Source organism: Amblyomma americanum, chromosome 1 (assembly GCF_052857255.1).
Source record: "Amblyomma americanum isolate KBUSLIRL-KWMA chromosome 1, ASM5285725v1, whole genome shotgun sequence".
Classification (NCBI taxonomy): Eukaryota; Metazoa; Arthropoda; class Arachnida; order Ixodida; family Ixodidae; genus Amblyomma; species Amblyomma americanum.
This window is the reverse complement of record NC_135497.1, coordinates 272,328,569-272,350,708: the sequence shown is the minus strand read 5'-3', so window position 1 is coordinate 272,350,708 and position 22,140 is coordinate 272,328,569. Positions and strand designations below refer to the sequence as shown.

Below are 22,140 nucleotides of genomic sequence, written 5' to 3'. Positions count from 1 at the left end.
GACGAAGTCGACGGCGCGGTTCAGGGCGGCCCGGTTCCTCCGCAGCGCCTCGAAAACGACGAGGCTAGAGGGGTCGCAGCAGAGCTTCTCCGTGACGAATTTCAAGTCCACGACGAGCTGGTTCAGCGTCATTCCGCGCGATATATCCCTAATAAACTGCCTGGGAAAAGTGGTCGAGAACCACAGCGAAATATTTGTGGCTGTGGTGTTGCGAGACAGCATGTAGGAAAATGCGGTCGCCGTGTCCAGTCTGTCAATTTTATCCAGGTGGATGTCAATCTCGGTTATGCCAGTATTGACGGCCAGCGCATGGAAGACATCTCGGACGAAGACGCCCGCCCCGTCGTCCGCCATGCTGAGCCGTAGGCAGCTGATGGATCGATTGGCTCTCAGCATTTGGCAGAGGGCGGTTCCTCTTTTCAAAGGCTCCCGCAGCACCATTGCACTTAGGGTGCGGACGCGTTTGCTGGGCGTCAGGGCGTCGCAGAGGAGCTTGAGGCCATCCTCCGAGAGCTGACAGATGTCCGGAAGGTGCAGCTCCCCAGGACACACCGAAGGAGTGGCTAGGGCTGACAACAGGCCCGGTAGGTCGGCCTCGGTCCAGGGCAGCTGCACGCGGCCGTAGCACCCGTCACAGCGCAGCTGCTCTGCCAGAGCCAACCTGGAACAGAGCGCGATTTGTGGCCGCTTGCTGTTGAACAACCTGGCTCGGTGCCTGCTTACCGCCCTTGTCAAATTTACCGGCGTGGTATCAGCAAATTTGATCTCTTGCAAATATACCTAACACCTGCGTTGAATTTAATTCTCCCTACAGGCACGAAGCGCCAATGGCAACGCAGTTTTATGGAAGGTCACCTTGACAGTGATGGGCTCATGCGCACGCACTACGTGAAAAAAGAAAAACGTGAAAAATGGGGGGGGGGGGGCGATGAGAAAAGATGAGATAGATATGAGGTAAGGCAAGTGTGAAGAAGTAGATGAATGATATATTTGAAAAAAATAATGAAAATCTGCAATTCGTCAGAAAAGGAATTACAATTCCTCGCCGAGCAGCACCGTGGAAGTTCATCCGCACGTCAACTATTGAACAAAGAGTGACAAACGCTTCAAATATCCCCGTTTACAGTCACTTCTTCCTTCCTAAATATGTTTTACTCTATGTTAGAGGGCAGCCGCAGGGTCTACAATGCGCTGGCAAGTGCACACAGCTAACGACGGGAGAAGAGGTGGCACCTTGTCTGAAATTATCATTGAGACAGTTGTGTTTGTCCAGCATTAATCCGATCACAATTAAATAGGATCCCCAAGGTACTTTCTACGGCGCATGAAACACAAAAATGTTATGTGCCGCTTACTGCAGGTTATCTTGGCCGAACAGCTACTCCCTACAGTCAAGCATACATTTTTGCTGGCAAGGAGAAAACGATGTCAACATCACGGTAGAAAGAATAGCAGCCCAAAAAAGTATCTTCCGGAATCTGTAAACTTCGCTTGTCTGAACGGAAAATCTGTCTAAGGCCCTTCTATCAAAGGTCCATCTAGTATCTAGTAATAGCAATTTAATATATCTACTACCATCTGGTATCTAGTAATAGCAATTTAATATATCTACTAATGTCTTGTAATATAATTTAAATGTGAGAGCTGTTTGTTTTTTCACATTTTCGCACCAAACAGGATTTTGTTGAGCGAGACATCGACTCGAAATGCCGAATGGTTTCGAATGACACCGCTGTAGAAAACGCCATGTAAGTGGATCAATCTCAGAAGCGCCAAACCCATACCTTTCTTCTTGGGCAGCCTGGAATCCGGCAAAAACTAGCTTCTTTAATGTCTTGTTTGCGGGCAGGAGCTTACACAACGCTGATATTCCGCTGATCGGTACTTGTTCGCTTGACAACTGGAAGCACTCCAGCGCTGTGTTTTCTGACAGTGCATCCGGCCAGTCTTTCATGCTGGAGGCGTCGATGTCAACGTCCTCTATGTACAGCTCCCGAAGGCACGTGTTCTTTCGCAATGCGGATGCCAAAGCTTGTCCACTTAAGGCGTCCATGGAGCAGCAGCCTGTGAGCCGCAGTTCCTTCAAAGTAGTATTGATCTCAAGAGCGGGAAATAGTGCTCTAGGCGGGATCGTTGAGTCCGGTATAAAGAGAGTGAGCTTTGTCAGTGCCGGATTGGTTTTGAGGGCCTCAGCTGTGACAGAGATCTGCTCGTCCATAACCGGGTCGACACTGAGCTCCTTGAGAACCTTCGATGTCTGAACAAGTTGCGCCACCGAATTCATGTCCGGCAGGCCTCGGACGAAGTCAATGAGCGAGGAAATCACCAACGACTCGCAGTTATTGAGGCAGTCGAGGGCCTTGATGACACTTCGCGGCAGTCGGTTCATATCGGAGATATCGACTGCTTTGATGGAACTTGAGTTACGCCGCAGAAGTGCCTCGATTTCGGCTGCGAACTCGGGTTTGATGGCGCGAGCGTTGATTTTCAGCGTTTCAACACCGATGACGGCGTCAACGTCCCTCAGCACGAGGGCGGCAGACGGGCGCTCTTCGATCTCCAGCCGGCGAATGCTGCGCCAGGCATCACGCGCCGGAAGGGGCCGCAATCGGATAGAGTAGGGCGCTTCTTCCGATATGTCGCCAGTGTGGACGGCGCACGTCACGGCCAGCTCTTCGACGCAGCGGTGGTGCCCGAGGAGCCAGGAGAGTAAAGAGGACGCTTCGCGGGCGGCGGCTGCGGAGTCCCGTTCCGCCTTGCCGCGCGGTATCGACTGCAGGCGAAGACTGCCGGGCTTCGCCTCGACGAGTTCGAACGCGAAGCCGTGCATCACCTGGTTCCACGCCGTGAGGTCGCTGCTGAGCCAGCACCGCTTCTGGGGACCATCCGCGCCGCACGCCCTCTCAAAGTCCAGCTGCCTCTCCCACGCATCGTCCGGGGCTCCAGAGTTAGGCGCCTCGTCCTGCATCTTGCCAGGTGGACCGATCGGTGGCTGCAGGCGTAGCGGGTCCACGTCCTCTTCTTCGAGCAGCGGCGTGGCTTTTAGGCACGAGCTATCATCTGGGCCACTGTTACGGGGCGGGCTGCGTGCGCAAATATAACGCAGAAAATACATACGGAGGAGAAAATGCTTTGCAGATAATACATTCACTAAGCGGGTTTTGAGGACTTGTCAAACTGCGTATGCATCTTTTTTCCTCAAACCTGTCCGTTCTCAAAATTTATATTGCTAACGGAAAATAAAGCACCTACTTCACTCGGCACTTTGCGGAATTGAAAATTTCACCCAAACTCAAATTCTACACATGACTACGGGGTCACTTATTTCATCGTCAACCATGTCGCTTAAAAATGGGTTCTTTATTCTGAAGTTAAAAGCGCTACTCATTAAATAGTTTTAAATAGGGCATTCGGCAAAGTTATCCCTTGGTGTGATGTGACACTTGGCAAACGCCTGTAAATTTTGAAAAAATTGTGTATATGAAACTAACTCGCAAAAAAAATACCTTTACAATCCCAGTACGCCTACAACCAAAACATATGAAAGGAGGTGTCTCAATATAAGAACTTAGGGCTATGGATTATGAATGATCTTAACTGAAATAAACATGTATAATGCCTGGTATAGCTAATGATAATACGAAATTGTTGTTCCTGCGAAGGGCCCTTAAACTTTTCACTCTTAGCATTCATCTGCTTGCATACAAGTCCATCGTACTTCCAATACTAGATTATGCTGCCATCATTTGGGACCCGTGCACACAAAAAATATGAATAAAATTGAAAGTGTGCAAAAAAACAGCCGTTCGCTTTATATACAACAGCTTCTAGAAAGCATCTGCAAGCGAATTACTTATAAGAGCAGGTTTAGTTTCGCTAGTTAACAGAAATCGTGTGTCGCGTCTTAAATTTTTCTTTCAAGTAATTAACGGACATTACAAAGTATATTTCGCAAAGGATATTTCTTTTTCATCTGAGTATGCCACAAGGCAGAACCATAATCTGACATTAACCCCGTTTCGCACAAATAATTACACCTTTAACTAGTCATTTTTCCGAAGAACTGTCACTGATCAGAATTTACTTGCTAACAATGAAGTTGTTCGGCCATCCTTGAACTTGTTTGAATGTCATGCAAAGGTTTTCAATAAGTTTTTGCCATGACATGTTTTATTGTCCTTGTTTTCTTGATTCCACTGTAAAAAGGGGCCTTTGTTTTCATTTATCCCCCCTTCCTTGAAATATATTCTTTCTTTTTAATGTATTCCCACCACGGGATCGGGACTGCAGTATAAATAAATAAATAAATAAATAAATAAATAAATCATCAGCCTGACTACACTCACTGCAGGGCAAAGGCCTCCTGTGCCAGCTGCATCCACCCTATGCCCACAAACTTCTTAATCTCATCCGCCCACCTAACTTTCTGCCGCTCCCTGCTATACGCTTGCCTTTTCTTGCAATCCAGTCCTTTACCCTGAACGAACATCTGCTATTTTGCCTTAGCATTACGTGTCCTGCCCAAGCCCATTTCTTCCTCTTGATTTAGACTAGGATGTCATTAACACGTGTTTGTTACCTCACCCACTATGCCCGCTTCCGGTCTCTTAACGTTACACCTATGATTTTTCTTTCCATGGCTCGCTGCGTTGTCCTTAGCTTAAGCTGAACCCTTTTCATTAGCCTCCATGTTTCTGCCCCGTAGGTGTGTACCGGTAAGATACAGCTGTTGTATATGTTGGTAAACTGCCATTCATGATCTGAGAGAACCTGCCATATGCAGGCAAGGTGAAAGAAAATTTAGACGTTGATTGCATTCCTATATTAATAACACAGGCGTAGGGCGTGGAAGCATTGACAGAACTGCTGCTCTTCCCAACAACTCCCACTAACTAGCCTAACCACAAATAATTGTTTAGTTTTAATACCAAAGCGCTTGTTTGCGGCCACCAACTGAGTTAAGGTACAAAAAATTCTAAGGACGGTTACGACTATTACTGATGCGAAATTTGAGCGCAGCCCTGTCGGTGTCTCAGGCTCTGTAGGCTCATTTTTTTGCTTTGCTGGCCAGTCGGCTTGTCTGGCGACGATATTTATTTATTTTACTTATTTCGTACACACTGCAGACCCTTGTCAGGGTCCAAACAGGACAGGCATGTACCGATAAGAGTATTTCAGAAAGATGCAGCCACAATCGAGAGAAATTTGCATAAGAAAAAAGTGACAAGTGTTACTAAACTAAAACAACGCCATAGAGTGATTCCAATCGGATACTGTACGCGGAAAAGACGAAAATTTAAAACAGTCAGTTTTCGCAAAATATTAGTTCTATAGTAGCGTTAGTGGATGAAGACGACAATATGCAATGCACAGCGCGCGATAATGTTTATATTAGTCCCATAATAGTATTAGTTAAGACGACGACGATGTGCAAGGCACAGCGCGAGTGTGTGTTGTATGTGCCATGACACTAAGGCAACAACAACAAGAGGCGTGATCAGCTGCGGCGATATATATAGCAGACAAGTTAAAGGAAATGAGGTCGTGGGTTCGGACCCCACCGGCGGCATGGTTGTTTTTTCTGCTGCTTTATAAGTAATTTTCTTTAAGCGATTTATGAATCTAAGTATTATTATCCCACTGATAAGCATAACACATTAAAAAAAATTAACGTTCCCCTATGCACCTGGTAGCGGTGACTGTTCGCTCCCTTCATAAATTTGTCAAACGGGCCCTTCATTTCCTATATATATATATATATATATATATATATATATATATATATATATATATATATATATATATATATATATATATATATATATAGAGAGAGAGAGAGAGAGAGAGAGAGAGAGAGAGAGAGTCGCGGCAATTTTTGTTTTATTTATTTATGGTTTGGCTCGTTTACACCAAGGGCGGCGACGCACGAACGGGCGCTTCAATGCGCAATCCTCAATGCGCAATCTTATCACTTACAACTTGTCGCTCTGGTTTGTTTATCTACACCCGTGACAGGATTTGCTGTGTAGATGGCTGGCGAAAATCTAAGTAAAGCTGCAAAGTACCGTTCAAATGACGACAAGAAGAATCGTTCTTATTGGAACACGAAGGTGAGATAACATGAAACTTTCGCTGGCGGGCATATGCCGAAGCTGTCACAGGGCTGTAGACTCTGCGGGGGCTCCGTCGCATGATTACCTTGCGTGCCGGAGCTGGAAACCTGTGCTTCTTTCTTCGTGTGGTCGTGACTTTCGGTGTTTACTCTGGATGTGCATTGAGTGCACATTTTCCACACCGGCGGATAGGGGAGCGGCCTCCGACACCGCCTTAATGTACGTAGGGAAATGCGGCACTGTCATGACTGATTGTCAAGCGAACTTGCGTTCTAAAGTCTCATTATGTTCCTGTGCCTGGTGACAAAACAAAGCAATAAACAGCTAGACATACAATAACTCCTATAATCTACAGCCTCAGAACGCCTTACGCGCATTTGCTGCTGTGCGCGGGGCCGTGTCCGTCGCCATCATCTTTGCCTTTACTGCTCCGAATTTGGAGAGTGTCTTTCCCCTTGTCACTCTGCAATGGGTCCGTCGGCCACGGAGACCTGGGAGGGAATCGAAGATTGCACGTGCTGTCCCGCGCTGATTTAATTCCGGGACCTCTCTCTCTCTGGCCAGAGGGCTACGACCAATGGCATCATAGGAGACAACTTCACAAAGAGCGCACGCAAACACTCAAAGAACTAAGTCACAACTGAAGGTCATTCCCCTGCCCACCCAAGCATAACAATGAGGAGGGTTGCATCGTCCGCTGTACCCAGACACACATACTGATGACGCAAGATTGTAGACACTACATTTGGGGTCTGCCCGGAAGACCAACATGCCCACTCTGCCATGCACATCCCAACAAGTACACTCTTTAGAAGTGTCCGCACATCCAGGCCACCAAAAGAGAACACATTAAAATCTAAACCAAGATACACTTCCCAAGAGGCCCTGGAGAGCTGGCTTGTTCCATAGCTATAGGGAACGAATCATGCCCAGTGCCATTTCTGGCAGACTACGTCCGCCACATGCTGGGCGAGGAGGGGTAATCCCATTTCCCTGGGAGGTTGGAGGAAACCTTCAAAAAATAACGAAAAAATAACAGAAGAAATAACGAAACCTCTCTCTCTCGCGTGCGCTACATGCACCCGCGAATAGCATAATGAAATAACGCCCAGAAACAAGTGTGATTCGCAATAGGTTTCTTGTAACCCCGGCTTATTTTATTGGAGCGCCTGGACGCCGTTGCTATGGTGTTGACGGAGACCATGTAGTTCAGGTTATTATGAAGGGTGTTAATGTTTTTGCGGTGAGGCGGAGCTTTCACTCGTGCGAGAAGCTCCACAATGTCGTGAGCGTATTGAACAAATCACTCGATCGAAATATTCAATATCCCGGTAGGAGCGGACCTGATAAGGTGTTGTGGAGGTCTTCATTTTGTTATATTGTAGAATAAATTTATTCATTCAGTCATCGAAGGCTATTCTCGCCCCCTTTCCTCTTCTTCCACTTCTTTATCTCAGTAAAACATGGCACGTACCCACGCGGGGGGATTGGCCAAGATACAGCGGTGAATTCCAAGGAAGTATTTGGTTGCGGGGGGGGGAAAAAAAAGGCATGAGGCGGCGAAGTAGAAGGCTGAATCTAGAAATTTTTTTTCGAAAATTCAAATAAAATTAAAGAAATTTTAAGTACCAGGAATAGAATGAAACACTTTTTGGACATGTGGCAGAATTTTATGTACAGGTAACGAGGTAACCGACCAGTTGCAACGATGCAATCATGAAGGCAGCCGCAAATACTACTTAACTAGAATCCCTTGGCGCTCGCACCGAACGAGAGTATAATTGGAAAACACAGAGGGAGTCATAATCTCGAAAGAGGGACCTCCAAATACTGCTCTCTCTGAAATTCGAACCGCCGGCAATAGAAGAGAAAATGTTCTATTGTTTCAACTTCCCCACATGAGACACAAAGGTTTGTCGTAGCGAACCTGGAGGTGAATAATATATACGACTTAATTTTTGCATTGTCGCTGTTTTCGCGAATCGCACCAAACCCGTGAGAAAGCGGTCCCGGTAACCATTTTGGTAGGACGTCGACATATAATTCCGCAAATGAATCTTTTCTGACATCGGTCGTTTTTTTTTATTTATCAGCAACTAAAAGTGAAAAAATGCGCCGGCTAACTCCCTCTGCGCGCTTGCTTGCCGCGTGCTGGCCTAACAGTACGCGCCGTTGCTTGTTGCTCTCCTCGCTTGTCATGGCTGTCTTGCTAAAAGTGAAGCTTTACAGGGTAAGCAGCTAACCCGGCGCGCGAGTCTCTGTCCGTCGTTTTTTTTTTCTTCTTTTTAGTGTCTTGCTCCTCTCCGTTAAATGTGTTGGGCCCAGCTATGAGCAAAATATCCCTGAAAGCTTTGGACGGCGTTTGCGTGTCCGATCCTGTATTGGGCGTGTTGAGTTTACAAAGAAGATGACACCCTAGTCGCTATGAAATAACAGCGTACAAATGGCAGCTATCGAGAGGACTCTGCCTCAAGGAACGCTAAAAAACTATAGGGAAGATGGTAATGGCTTCGTTCCGTATGCACTGAGCCGACTTGATTAAAACTTTTGTTGTTGCAGTTAAAAGAGCAGGTTAAAATCTAGTGGCTGTTGATTCAACCTGAAAGTGCGTCCGCAGAAGTTTCGAGAGTTTCAACGCATCCGATGCGTGTTGGACGGACTCGCGCCCTGGGCTGTGCATGATTTAGCCTCGTATGGGTGGAGATGGCACACGCGAAGGATGTGCACCATGCACGATCTCTTCCTTTCTTTGTCCTATAAGCTTTCTTCCCGCTTCTATCCCCTTCCCTGAGACTTCCCTAAAACTGACGCATGTCAGCTGCATTTCAAAGCAGTTGCTATGCGGACGGGGTTTTCCCCTTTTCATCGCAGCCATGCACGTAAGCGCACATACGTGCTTACTCGCACACATTTGCGAATTTAAATTCTCAGTCAGGATTTTTCATCTTTAATTAAACATTCCAAATAATCTCTAAGCCATTGAGACCACACTGTACCAAAAATATAGAACGAAAACGTATTCCGAAATTCTGAAACTAAACCTATCACGGTTATAAATGAATGAACATTGTGTCTTAATATTAGTTCCGCGTTGGGTTAGCACCCCCAAAATGAGAAGTTTGTGAAATCTGCGTAACGGAAAAAAGATCGCTTAGTGTGATATGTTCTCCACTTTTGTCAGCATTCGTCAATTCAAAGAAGTACAGCTTCGAAAACTGCCTCTTGCCTTGCTGAGCGATAGAGTTGCAAAAATAAATGCTTAACATATCAAAGTCATGTGCAGGCGTGGACAAAACTAAACGGAGCACGCTAGCAGCTTCCAACATTTTTCGCGCGTTGCCCAATAGAAATTGTAAGCCATGGTGCGTGCATGCTGGTAGGGGACGCCAGTGCGCTTTCTCATGGACGAACAATGTTTCTCCATTCCTTATGGGGAAGACGTGTTTGCACTGAGAGCGAAATCGCGTGCTCCGTTTACCTATGTCCGCGCCTGTACATTCTCGAAAGTTTAAATTTTCGAATTGTAATTGTGGTTTTACTAGTCAAAGCATACACACGCACAAACGTGCACACACGCACACACACGCGCGCGCGCACGCAGCCCCCCCCCCCACACACACACACAGGTGGGTTTTGGTTCAATGGGGCAAATAAGGCTTCCACCTTAAAAGATCGTCCATAAAAGTCAGTAATCTGCCCTTTGAGACTGTTCTGGGCACATTCCGTGCATAAATGACGTCCCTAGCTCCTATGTTCTGCTGCTGCTACCGCTAAAGCTAAGTTTGCAGTTGCAGAGCTCCGCCATGACTGAGCCGCTGCGGAAGAGTGCCTCACGCAAGAGTTCCCTGTCGCAAGGGTCGTCGCACCGGCTCCCTCGGCAACAGCGATCGACCTCACTGAGGGATGCAGCGACCACCAGGATGCTACTGGCCGCCTCAAGCTCCAATAGAAGGCGTCTGTCTTTGCAAGGCGTCAGTGGCGAACGGGATGACCAGCCTGAGAAAACAGGCGTCGGACAAACGCCGGTGAAGTTGCAGAGGCTTATACTTCGCCATTTCATCTACGTCATCTGCGCAGGCTCCTTCGAGTTATAAGAAATGACTAAGTGAGACCATCAGGAGCCAAGCAGGAGCCAAGTGGTCTTGGGCGAAACTGTCAGTTGGTCCTAATCGATCCAAGCTGGTGCTGTTTTGGGCGGTCTACGACGAAATTTACCACTTGATCCCGGTCGAGAACCGACACGGACCAATTGGCGATTTCACAGTATAAACCACTTGGCAAAGGCTATAGTTGTTCCGCGCTGATTACCAGAGGGTCCGAACTGGCTGGCGGCAGTTGTTACGAGCCTGGAACTGGAACCAGCTAGAAATTTGGCCATAAAAATTTTTCACGGTACCAGTTCCTTCCACTTGCATCAAGTAGCCTGCTCCTTGTTGGTCCCATTTGGACCCAACTCTGAGAGCGTGAGAATTTTGCCGTTAACCACTTTGGTCTGCTGGCCTAAGGTATATTCATGTGGGATGCCTTTAGCAACAGGTGCATGGACACGAGGTACAAAATCGCCCGTAATCCCTCACTTAAACTGACCACCTGGATGCCGGGATGTTTGCCGAGTCGTTCCTTGAGCAGTCTTGTACATTTCACACAAAAAAAATAGTACCCATTTACAATTGCAATTACTTTTCCTAAAATGTAACTGATATCAGTGGTAATTTACAGCCCACGAGGAGTAACTGAAAAAAGCAGAGCCCCAATTGATTACTACACGCTATTTCTCACCTATCTTATAGCAAAATATCATGTCCAGCATCTTTGGACAAAATTTTGAACATTAGAAAACTTTAAGGTAATGGTACAGCAATATTGAACATATTACTCCATCCTTCCGGTATGTAGCCAAATCTTTCTTTTATAGTGCTTCCATCGCTCGCATCGAGCAGTCAAGACTGCCATGGAAAGCCAATAGGCAACGCTTTTGACGACAACAAAAACGTTAATAGCAATAAAATGCAAGCCTGCCGACGGGAGATCTGCGTATATATTGATTGTTATAGTGAAATCTTACAAAATATGAAAGAAATGCGCTCATAAACTGTTTCCCGTTCAAGGATGCTTTTGTCCAGAATTATTGGGTATGTGGAGAGGCTTGCTTGATCTGTAGACATCTGTACACATAAGTAACGACACTCAAGAGTCGCTCGATCTAATCGTTAGAAGGAAACGCGTTGCTCTAATATACTTTCACAAACGGGTTGCAGAATCAAAAGGCTAGGCACAGGCCGCAAGTAATCAAGCCGTGATGATGATGATGATGATGATGGCCTCTAGATGAATGGCACGTAAGCAGTGTCCCAGCTGCCAAAGAGCACGCGCGTCTCACTTCTTTGTCCCCAAGGCGCCGCCCGGGGACACCTGGCGGCATTATTCCCCCTCCCCATCCAAAAAAAAAAGGAAAGTAAAAACGTGGGCGCACTTGGAGCGAACGAGGTTCCCGTTACTGCGTAAAGTACGGTTTCAAACGCAGAACGCGCACAACCACAGGCTGCAGTCGACGTCTCGAACTGGGCAGAGTGCCATCTGGAAGGATTTCATACGTCAAATCCGTGATGCGGCGCAGCACTGTGTAGGGTCCAAAGTAGCGGCTCAGGAGCTTCTCCGACAGGCCGTTGCGACGTACCGGGGTCCATACCCACACTTAGTCCTCGGGGTGGTACTCGACGTGGCGATGTGGTTGGTTGTAGCGTTCCGCATCCGTTGCCTGCTGCCGGCGGATGTGCATACGGGCCAGTTGGCGGGCTTCCTCTGCATGCCGCGTAAATTCCTCGGCGTCTGGCGTTAGCGCCTGGTCGTCAGGGGGGCACGGAAGCATGGCGTCGAGCATCGTTTGGACATCACGCCCGTAGACGAGGCGAAGCGGCGTAAATCGAGTCGTTTCCTGAATCGCCGAGTTGTAGGCAAACGTCACATATGGGAGGATCTCGTCCCAAGTCTTGTGCTGTACGTCGACGCACATTGCGAGCATGTTCTAAGGTTTTGTTGAGGCGCTTCGTGAGCCCGTATGACTGCGGCTGGTATGCAGTAGTCTTGCAGTGGTCCGTGTCACTCAGCTGGAACACCTCGTACATGAGCTGCGCTGTAAACGCGGCGCCCCTATCGGTGATGACGGAGGACGGGGCGCCATGCCGTAAAAAAATGTGGTGTATGAAGAAGCGCGCGATCTCAGAGGATGTACTGCGCGGCACCGCCTGGCGAGCGTGCGTGCAAATCCCAAATGGCCAGAGGTGGGCTCATCATGACACGCCGAAAGGATGTCGTCGCGGAGGTCTGATGGCACGACTACGAGGTAGGGCCGGCCACGGTTGCTGGAGTTTTTTTTTAACAGTACGGCATTGCGAATGCAAAAAGAAGACAAGTGGCGGGAAAAGTGTCGAGGTACGTTAAAAGCATGGCCCTCCAGGCGATCCATGACAGACCGCAGGTCAGCACCAGCACGCTGCTTTGCCACTAAGTCCGAACTGCTGATCACACCTAGGAAACGATTGTCATCCTCTGCGATATCATCAGCTTGTTCGACGGGTGCGCGTGGGAGCGTGTCGGCGTCTTCGTGTTTCCGTCCGGACTTATAGGCAATTGTGTAATCAAATTCTTGAAGGTGAAGGCTCCAGCGTGCTAGGCGGCCTGATGGGTCCCGGAGATTGGTAAGCCAGCACAAGGAATGGTGGTCGGAGACAACTTTAAAATGACGACCATAGATATAAGGCCGAAATTTCATCGTGGCCCAGACGACATCGAGGCACTCCTTTTCCGAGGTGGAGTAGTTGATTTCGGTGCGCGAGAGTGTGCAACTCGCATACGCATTCACACGTTCCACGCCTTCTTGATGCTGAATGAGGACGGCACCAAGCCCGATGTTGCTAGCGTCGGTGTGTATCTCGGTAGCGGCCTCCTCATAGAAGTGAGCCCGCACAGGGGTAGTGTGTAGCCGTTGGCGCAGCTCTGTGAAAGCCGCCTGTTGCTCGGCAGTCCAGACGAACGGTGTATGATGAATGCCATAGCGGAACTTAAGGTCAACCATGAAACCCTTACTGAAACTGTTTCCGACCTATCCAAGAGTGGCTGCCGTGGAAGCCGTGGTCGAGTCCCTTGAAAATACGCCTTCAGGAACAGATATTACTAGCGCAGTCCAAGAAGCAATTTCAAATGAAAACGCTGTGCTCGCGTCAAGGCTAGACGTTCTGGAAGACCAATCAAGACTCGATAACTTAATTTTCTATGGAATCTCAGCCAACTTATCAGAGACGTGGGTACAATCAGAAGCCCAGATACATCATTTTCTTTACAAGTGTCTCAACATGAATTCCTCGGAAGTCTCAATTCATAGAGTTCATAGATTCATAGAGCTCATAGGCCGGCAAGACACGGCCTGTTATTGCCACGTTTGCCTCTTCTAAAATGAGAGATTACATACTTTCCCAAAAAGCGAAGTTTAAAGGGGAGGGTGTTTCAATCGGCGAAGATTTTTGCAAAGCTGCCCGTTGATCGAGGAAAGCACTAAATGACTATGGAAAGGCTAGCGGTCAGCCCTATTCTTTGCGACATAACAAACTAATCATAGGTAATAAATGCTACGTGTATAGCGCAACCACAGATGAAGTATGCGAGATCAGACCAGCTAGGAGCTCGATTGAACCCAAAACAGTCAACGCATCACCGGTTTCAACCTCTCCACATTCAGGTTCAGCATAACTATCTCATGCTCGAAGACATGCAATCCCCATTGATTCACCGCTAGAAATAGTTTGCACTCATGTAGCTTTTCCAACAGGCCACCTTATTTTTGTGCTTGTTATAGGTCCCCATCCTCACCAGCTACTTTCTGCACTGATCTTTATGATGTTCTTAACAAATTAATTGTCCGATACCAAAAATCACATTTATTCTTGCTAGGTGATTTCAATTTTCCAAATATAGTGTGGAAATCCGGTGTTCCCTCTCTTAAGCAGCCATCCTCCGAATGCATCCATTTTTTTAGACATCTGCGCCGACTTCAATCTAACACAGCTGATTCATGAACCTACACGCACTACCAGTAGCTCCTCAAATACTTTAGACTTTTTTTTACCACAGCCAGTCTTTTGACCAGGTTCTTCAGCACACACGGCCCCAGCACTGGCTAAAAAGTGTGCCGCCCATTCCGAACACAGCTTGGCGGATGTGCACGCAGAGCTTTTCAGGCGGTCGAGGTCTAACTACTTCGCAGACGTTTACGCACAATACCCGGACATGACGCTGCGTGCCATGACTAACTGGCTGCGCACGGCAGAATTTATTTCCACTTCCGTGGGGAGTGGCTACTGGTCAGGCCGCGCGGCAAAAACCATAGATGCAAACTACACGCGTGTGTGGAGTAAACCCATGGAAGCAAGTTACCTGGATGCCCCGTGGTACTCACTTCGCGTTCCGAACGCTATCAAGTTCGCAGGAATTGGGTCCCGCATTTTTAAAAGGCTGCTTTCATCTAAATGGGCTTGCCGCGAAGCTTTTCTTGAGCAGTCAGATGACACCCTTGACTGCCTCGCAAATGCGTACAAGGGCCCGTTTCAGAACTTTGAGGCGACCAAGACGGACGCTTGGGATGCCATGCTCGCGTGGACCGTGCTCTGGGCGTCCTTCAGAGGTTTCCCAGAGCCGAGGGGCAACGTGACAGTGCTCGAGAGCTTCCCCGCATTTCCCAGTCAGCACTGTTCTTAATTGTGGGCTGCATGCTGACGTGTGGAGAGGCTAGAGACCTGGCCGAGGCTACCTCTCAGACAGGACGCAAATATCGCCACAGCGTTTTCCTGCATTCAGGACTCCCCTATGCGTCCCAGAAATCAGTGCCCGTACTTTATTGCGGGCCGAGAGAAAGCCGCAATATAATATCGCCCGAGTGCGCATTTCGAGTTGTAATTAAAATAACGTTGGACGCCCCTAAAGACGTCCAGTCTTATTTGAAGGCTTTTCGCAGAAACCTGGATCGATAGAAGGTTACATAAGATCTCAGCTGAGGCTAACGAAAAAAAAAAACGTCACGAGATAAGCGCTTCAACGAGCGCCCAACCTTTTTGCCATTTGGTTTCATTATCATAATCTAGCATGCCTGCGGCACAAGACGATAACGTCGTTTACGCTACATCCTCGCAGTGTGCACTGTCTGAGCGTTCGATAGCGGTTGGTTACCTCCATCGTTATGCCGTGCTCAGACAGTTTTAATACCTTAATGAAATTATGAAAGCAAGCTCCTGCAAGTAAAACTCTGCAGACCAATATTTTTAGACTGTGCCTAAGGGTCCTCGGAAGAACTGTGCGCATTTTTTGGTTTGGATATATGAAACGAATTCTATCGCTCTTTTTTCAGGCTGGGGGTAAACTACGTCGGACGACCCCGGTCCCTTTTTTTTTTCGAGTACGCCGGACAGAGCCAATCTGCGATTTTAAGGTTGTGGTTAAAAGTATATGTAGCGGCAATATGAAAGGGAACACGGGAGAGCATCACTTCGCGAAACACTGCCACCTAGAGCCGGCGGCAATGGGCGGCACCAGGCACATGCGTGTAGAGAAGCCACCCGTGCTGACTGCGTATGCGCCTTTTCCACCGTTGGGTATTTTTTTTATTCGAAATGTTTGCCATTAGCCATAATGAGAAAGGGAGAGAGAGAGAGTTAGAAGGGGGAGTGTGCGGCGAGAGCGCTTCGTGGAGCACAGAGGACTCACGCTCCCGTGGTCTTTCATACCGCCGCTACATGAACGTCGGACCAACCCGGCATACATTTTATTGTCCGGGTACGTCGGACCGATCATCTGATAGCCCGCGGTGTTCTGACACGACAGACCCGGCGCATTTTCTGTACTCTTCCCATGCTGAGCCTGAAGGGCATGTGGCTCTTAGATTTCACCTCTAACGGGAGGCGCTCTGCATGTGCAAAATCACGCGTGGCAGGTGCTTCGATATTCATCTTCCTCTTCACCTTCGTCGCCCCAACTGCGCGCTTGGCAGTCATGTCCGCCGCTGCGCTAGCTGCTGCTCGGCTGCTCCTCCTCGCCAGTCGTGGCATGTGCTGTGTCACGTGATTCGCTGTTGTGCTTGGCAGTCACGTCCGCCGCTACGCTGACCGCCGCTCTGGACGCCCGCTCTTGCACTTGTGGCACGTGATGTATCACGTGATTTGCTCTCGAAGAAACGATTTGCTCTCGCTGAAGTCTTGAAACAGTAAAGATAAGCCAAAGTTAAACCATGTATAACCATGTTTAACATAGCTACCGCTCTGTATATCCTGGCTCAGCGGAGTTAAGCCACAGCCACTTTTTTTTTCTCCGGGTACGTCGAACAGATATGCCGTTTTCTTCGAAATCCGCCGTATCTCACAAATTTTACTTGTACGTGTGTCTGTGTCCGCTAGTGGTCATAATTAACAGGGCTAACTAAAGGTTCCACGATTGCGTAACTGCGGGTAGCTCGGTTAAGTAGCTATACCCACTGCCCGGGACGGGGCGATTGGCACCTAGTTCCAGTGCGCCAGCAGTGAAGTGTTTGTGCTGCTACGGGCCTCACAAAATATGTCTTTAGGTTCTATACCGGCTGGCACGCGTCGTTGGGTCCCAGTGTGCGATCCGCAAAAATATTATTCGCTGTTTCCGTGGAAACATGAGCCACATGTGATTTTCTACTATGTGCCGAAGTCCGCTTCAATTAAGAACGTTGGCACTTCTTTTGCGGCCAGTCAAAGTTGATCGCGGGCTCCGTATCTCTGCTCGCATGTGGCGACTGCTGAGCGGGGGCCATTGCAGGCGCACTAACCTACAAACTTCATGTAAGCAATCTTTCGCGATAAGACAAAGCTGCGGGCTGGGCGCTTGCTCAGCATCAGCTTAATTAGCCTGACTACGCCCACTGCAGGGCAAAGGCCTCCCCCATATCTCTCCTGCGCCAGTTTCGGCCACCCTACGCCCGCCCACCCAACTTACTGCAGTTTCCTCTTACGCTTGCCTTCTCTTGGAATTCAATCCTTTACCCTGAACGACCATCGGTTATTTTGCCTTTGCGTTCACTTTAGCGATATGCCTTGAGGGACGTTACAAGTTGCGTCTTTCACCAAGCAGCGATCAGAAATGCCAGCACACAAAACATTTCGACTAATTCTTGAAATTAACTGGCACGCATGACGTCATTGTACTTTTAAACAAGTTCGCTCCGCCTTTTGTCGAATTCGCCATATGGGGAGCAAGCGAAAAAAAAATAACCAAATGCTTCTTGAGCACCGTGTCAAGACTATGCGGATGCTGTCTATACTCAGTGCACAAAGGAGCTTGACGCAGAATGCAGGAGTCGATAATGGTAACCTACGTTATTTACTGTTCTGCAATGTCAGTGAGCTAAATTAAGCAGCAAGAATTTTTTGAGCTGCGCAAGCTTCCCGGAAGTGCGTTGGGGCCCAAGCTTTGAACATACTCGGTAGTTGATTGCGAAGTCTTGAAGTTTACAAGGCGCATCTTGTGCCTGCCGTCTTTTATGTCCCACTGTCGAGCAGCCGCCGCAGTATACCCCCGGTCACCGACATGAGCGACGCCAGAAACTTGGTAGGCCTTGATTATGGCGGAAAATATTCAAGCGCCGACGAATCGTTAAAAAGATGACGTTTCGGCCCCGGCTTACAGGGGCCTTGTTCACAATGAAAGAAAGGCAGGAGTGAAGGTAAGTTATATAGGTTTCATGATATGACGCAAGCAGCTGGAGTGTATCGGGGGTAGATTGCCTTCGTTGCGATTAAGCGTGTTTGCCGTCGTTAGAATATAAAAAGATTCTAGGTAAAGCCTTGTCGTCTTGCTCTTTTCTTTTCCGATTATCTTCGAGCCGTCCCAGTCGATGTCATGGCCCTCGGAGATAGCATGATCAGCCAGTGCGTTTGTTGCCACGCGCTTGTTCTTGACATCATTGTGGTGCTGCTGCAATCTTTTCCGAAAATCACCTGTTTCACCGATATAATCGCAACGAAGGCAATCTACCCCCGATACACTCCCGCTGCTTGCGTCATATCATGAAACCTATATAACTTACCTTCACTCCCGTCTTTCATTGCGAACAAGGCCCCTGTAAGCCGGCGCCGAAACGTCATCTTTTTAACGATTGGTCGGCGCTTGAAGATTTTCCGCCATGAACATACCCGACCAGACGGGTTTCCGTCGAAAACTGGATTTCAGGCCTTGATTACACTGTCATTGCCTCCTGTGCCTATGCCTGCAGCTGCCTAGACTGGGTCATGGAGCGGCGTTTGCACGGCGGCCAGGCTCAAGGCAACAACGGAGAACACCACGCGATTCTCGGTCATGCCGGCGCGAGCAGCTGCTTGGCCAGAACCGTCCTTGCAGTGCCTGGTGGTGTTCTACCGTTGTGCCGTCGCAGACGAGCGCAGCAGTCTTCGGGATGGAGTCGTGGCAACACTTGACAGCGTTCTCGGCTCTCTGGATGGCCAGCTGGCACGTCGGAAGTGGGATCACGGCCACGAGCACCTGTGCTGGCCTGCACGAAGAGTGAGGTGAGGCACCGCCGCTGAGCGGCGTGAATGCGACCGTCGTGATGGACCCAGCCTGGGCACGAGCCAAGGCGTTCCTGTTGGCCATGGGAGCCTTGACAGTGTACGCCCGGACGGGCGGCTTGGCGTACTTGGCGTGCCGCAGACTTCGTAGAAGCAGGAAGCACGGGCCTTTCTCTTGAATGCATCTTAATCGCCTACAAAGACGTGTGTAATGCTTGCCGAACTTGATCCTCGTGAAACAAAGCTATGAGCGCGCTCGTCAGGAGAGTACACGTCAAGTGCCACTGATGGCGATGCCACTGCGGAGACTGCGGCACATTTTGAAACGTGTTGCATACAGTCGCGAGTGAAAAACATGAACATGAGCGCGGCGCCATGCTTCGCGAACACATCCGGAAATTTTGAAGCCGTAGCTTCACCACTGGAGGTAACGGGCTGAGATCGCCGTGTACCTTCAAGGCTCAGCCAAGGTCAAGCGTTCAGTTTATAAGTTTGGATAACCAGTGAGTGGTGAATGGTCTGACCAATAGTCAAGCCATTGCAAAGACAAAAGGCCGAGGTCAAAGGTCAAGTCAAGGTCGTCAAGGTCAACCAAAATCGGGTGACGTGATCGATTTGGCTAGCTTCACGACAGTTTAGCCTGACAAAGACCAAAGAAACGGCCAAAGCATAGCATAAAAGTCTGCCAGGCTAAACCATCATGAAGCTAAACCACCGTTAATTTCTATTATCGGCGTGTTCGTGACCGCATCGCCGAGTGTCATCTGCCGCTCCTGTGGCACTTCACTAGTGCTAATCTTTTTTACGCGCGACTGTTCAAAGTCTTTGAATGAAACTTAGCTTCAAGGGAACTGACGCCAACATATTCCAGCGTTAGCTCTTACTACTTACGCTTGTCAAGGACGCGCCTGTCTGTAATGAAGGCCAAATATACCAGAACAGTTACCACGTGACCACACTACGTCACGTAAGAACAGTGGGCGCGACGCCTCAATTTTTTTCTTAAACTGAAATATCCGAAGGACATAAAAGGGTATCTAATGATGGATGACGAGGATGCTTAAATAAATGAAAAAGGTTCTTTGATCTAATACCCATACTTTCAATCCCTTATACAGGGTGTCCCAGGGTCTACAAATATGTCGCGGCGCTTTTGAGACGAAGCGACGCAGACCGTTGAGAGCACTGCAACAGTGGCACGCAAGCAGGCATTCCACGTGGTATTTTTGGTATTTTGCGGGCATCTGCAATGAGCGAAAAAAAAGCCAATACGTAATAGATGGAAAATCAGAAACTGTTCCATGGAACGTTTTGCGGACCGTTCCACAACTTTCTCACTGCAATTTTTCGCCTATCTTCATTGCTGGCGAAGTTGGCTAATTTTATGGACTAATTATGCAATTAAGCACAGTACAAAAATAGTGCGACTTGCTCCATATACAATAGGCAGCAACACGCATCTGGCCTAAAGCCCCAACTCGATGTACACATCATATGCGTACGGGCGGAGCGCCTACGCGCACGGGCGTACGCACGGGCTCTCGGGAACTTTTTTTTTTGGTGGCCTGGAGCTCATTCAGGTTCCCCCCCCCCCCACTTTTCTTCGCGGTTTAACTTGTCCTTTCAGCGCCCCCCGTCTCCTGTTCTTCACGCCTTGAACTTCTCTCCGTCGGCTCGAGAGGGAGAGCTAGCCAGCGCCAGGAGCATAGGGTCCGTCGCGGCGCGGCCCTGTGCGGCCAGGCGCTCCGCACTTACGCCTACGATATGTCCATCGAGTTGGGGCTTTTGAGTGCCGCGGTATATCAGAGTGCCGTGGCACCGACGACCTTTCACCGTGTGTGGGATCTCGTTTCTACCGAATGACGAATCCCAACATAAAAACGTAACAAGGGTTTATTCGATTATCGACGGCAGCGGACGAGCATACCGACGCTACGCTCGTCTAGCGATCTTCCCGGCCGGGCAGCCTGTTTTTGTAGCCACTGTCGGTGACGCATGCCTTGGGTGACGCAGCGATGGCGCTGCGTTTTACCGGGAACGATAACAAGGCGGAGGATGCGCGGAATAATATGCAGAGGGGATACCGCAGCGGTGGCCAAGTGGTTGAGCATCCGCCTCGCATGCGGGAGGTGCGGGGTACCCACCGGTGATACAATGGGTACAAGCTTTCCCCTGGTCTGGTGCTCGGCTTATTTAGGGTGAAATGCTTGGGAAATGGGTCTTCGACCCCACCTTGAGAATTTGAAAAATGCCTTGTGCCATGGCGCTCTTTGGCCATAGATGCCCTTGCGCCATAAAAATTCATCATCATCATCATGTGCAGAGTGTGTCGTCACACGTGCATTCCAAAGACCTTCAGACGTCCATTACAGCCAAACCATTCGTCGCAGGCGGTTTCGGATCGTGCCAAAGGATTCGTCGTGCTCTGATTAACATTAACACGTTTATAAAACATATGAGCTGATATAAGGAGGAAATATACCGGATATAGCGAAGGTGGCTGTAAATTGCAACAGTAGTGCAAAATCCTTGAGGTAGATGGCCATGTTTTCAAATATTGCATCAGATGACTACACGCAAGAGAGCTCCAGAACCTTAATGGGGCGTTTGTTTTTTTGCGTGTGTGTGCGTCATTGTGTATTGTGCGGTTTTTACTGTGTCTGTTGAAGAGCCGAAATAAAAAGCTCGGCACGTTCTATTGGCAAGTCATTTCTGGCGCGTTTTTAGCCCCCTCACAGACAAGAACAATGGCACACACGTGCACAGATGCATAGCGCTGTGTTGACGCTCTAGTCGCTGAACTGACAGCAGTTAGGGTCGGTGTGTTTCGCGTGCCTTAAATAATAAAGCGAAAAATGAAGGGAGAAGGTCGACGATGGAAAAAGGTTGGGCCCTGTTTTACCTGGTTAGGTTAAATGTGACTTAGGTGCGCTAGTTTGTTTGCTTGCCTTTGTTTTTCTTTTAATTTGCCTTTGTTTAATAAGGTCGTGACGCGTTGCGAAGCTGGTGGCGTAATCACAGCATACCTAGCTTGTTTGCGTTCGTTGAGCTGTTTATCTTTGTTCTGCTTTATTTTTGTTTGAATTTGCTTGCTTTATTTTGCTTTACTTTAACAGGGCTGTTACGCGTGACGCGTTGCGAGCCTGGTGACGTAATCGCAGCCTGCCCACCGTGTCATGTGGCAACCTGCCCGCCGGATTGTGAGCCAACTGCCCACCCCGGCAGATAGCAGACATGTTAATGACTGGTCGCGAGAGGTTGCTCGGAAAGAGCTACCCGAGTCTCTCACAGGCCACACCGCTGGCTGCACCTGGTACTCCGAGCTTCACCAGGACATAAAATGGCGTTTTAGCTAGTGCGCCATCAAGTGCTATCACCTTAAAAAATGGGGAGGAAGATCATCAAACTTGACGGGAGAAAGTTGCGATAGCAGTTGGATTTACTATGGATGATTT

At 48.7% G+C, this 22,140-nt stretch overlaps 2 protein-coding genes across 6 annotated transcripts in view; one reads left to right on the top strand and one right to left on the bottom strand.

Moving 5' to 3' along the window:
* Positions 1-22,140, bottom strand: part of LOC144115090 (uncharacterized) — a 62,234-nt gene that overhangs the window by 9,930 nt on the left and 30,164 nt on the right. The window lies entirely within an intron of this gene.
* The window catches only part of LOC144115083 (uncharacterized), a 263,914-nt gene that overhangs the window by 225,748 nt on the left and 16,026 nt on the right, over positions 1-22,140 (top strand). For 3 of the 5 annotated variants that reach the window (XR_013311238.1, XR_013311237.1, XR_013311239.1), the window contains one exon: positions 18,394-18,685. The exons of 1 other annotated variant lie outside the window; for it this stretch is intronic. The gene's annotated coding sequence lies outside the window, so the exon portion shown is untranslated. Of the gene's footprint in view, positions 1-9,901; positions 10,139-18,393; positions 18,686-22,140 lie in introns of all 5 variants that reach the window. One more of the 5 variants, XR_013311240.1, reaches the window with a different exon arrangement.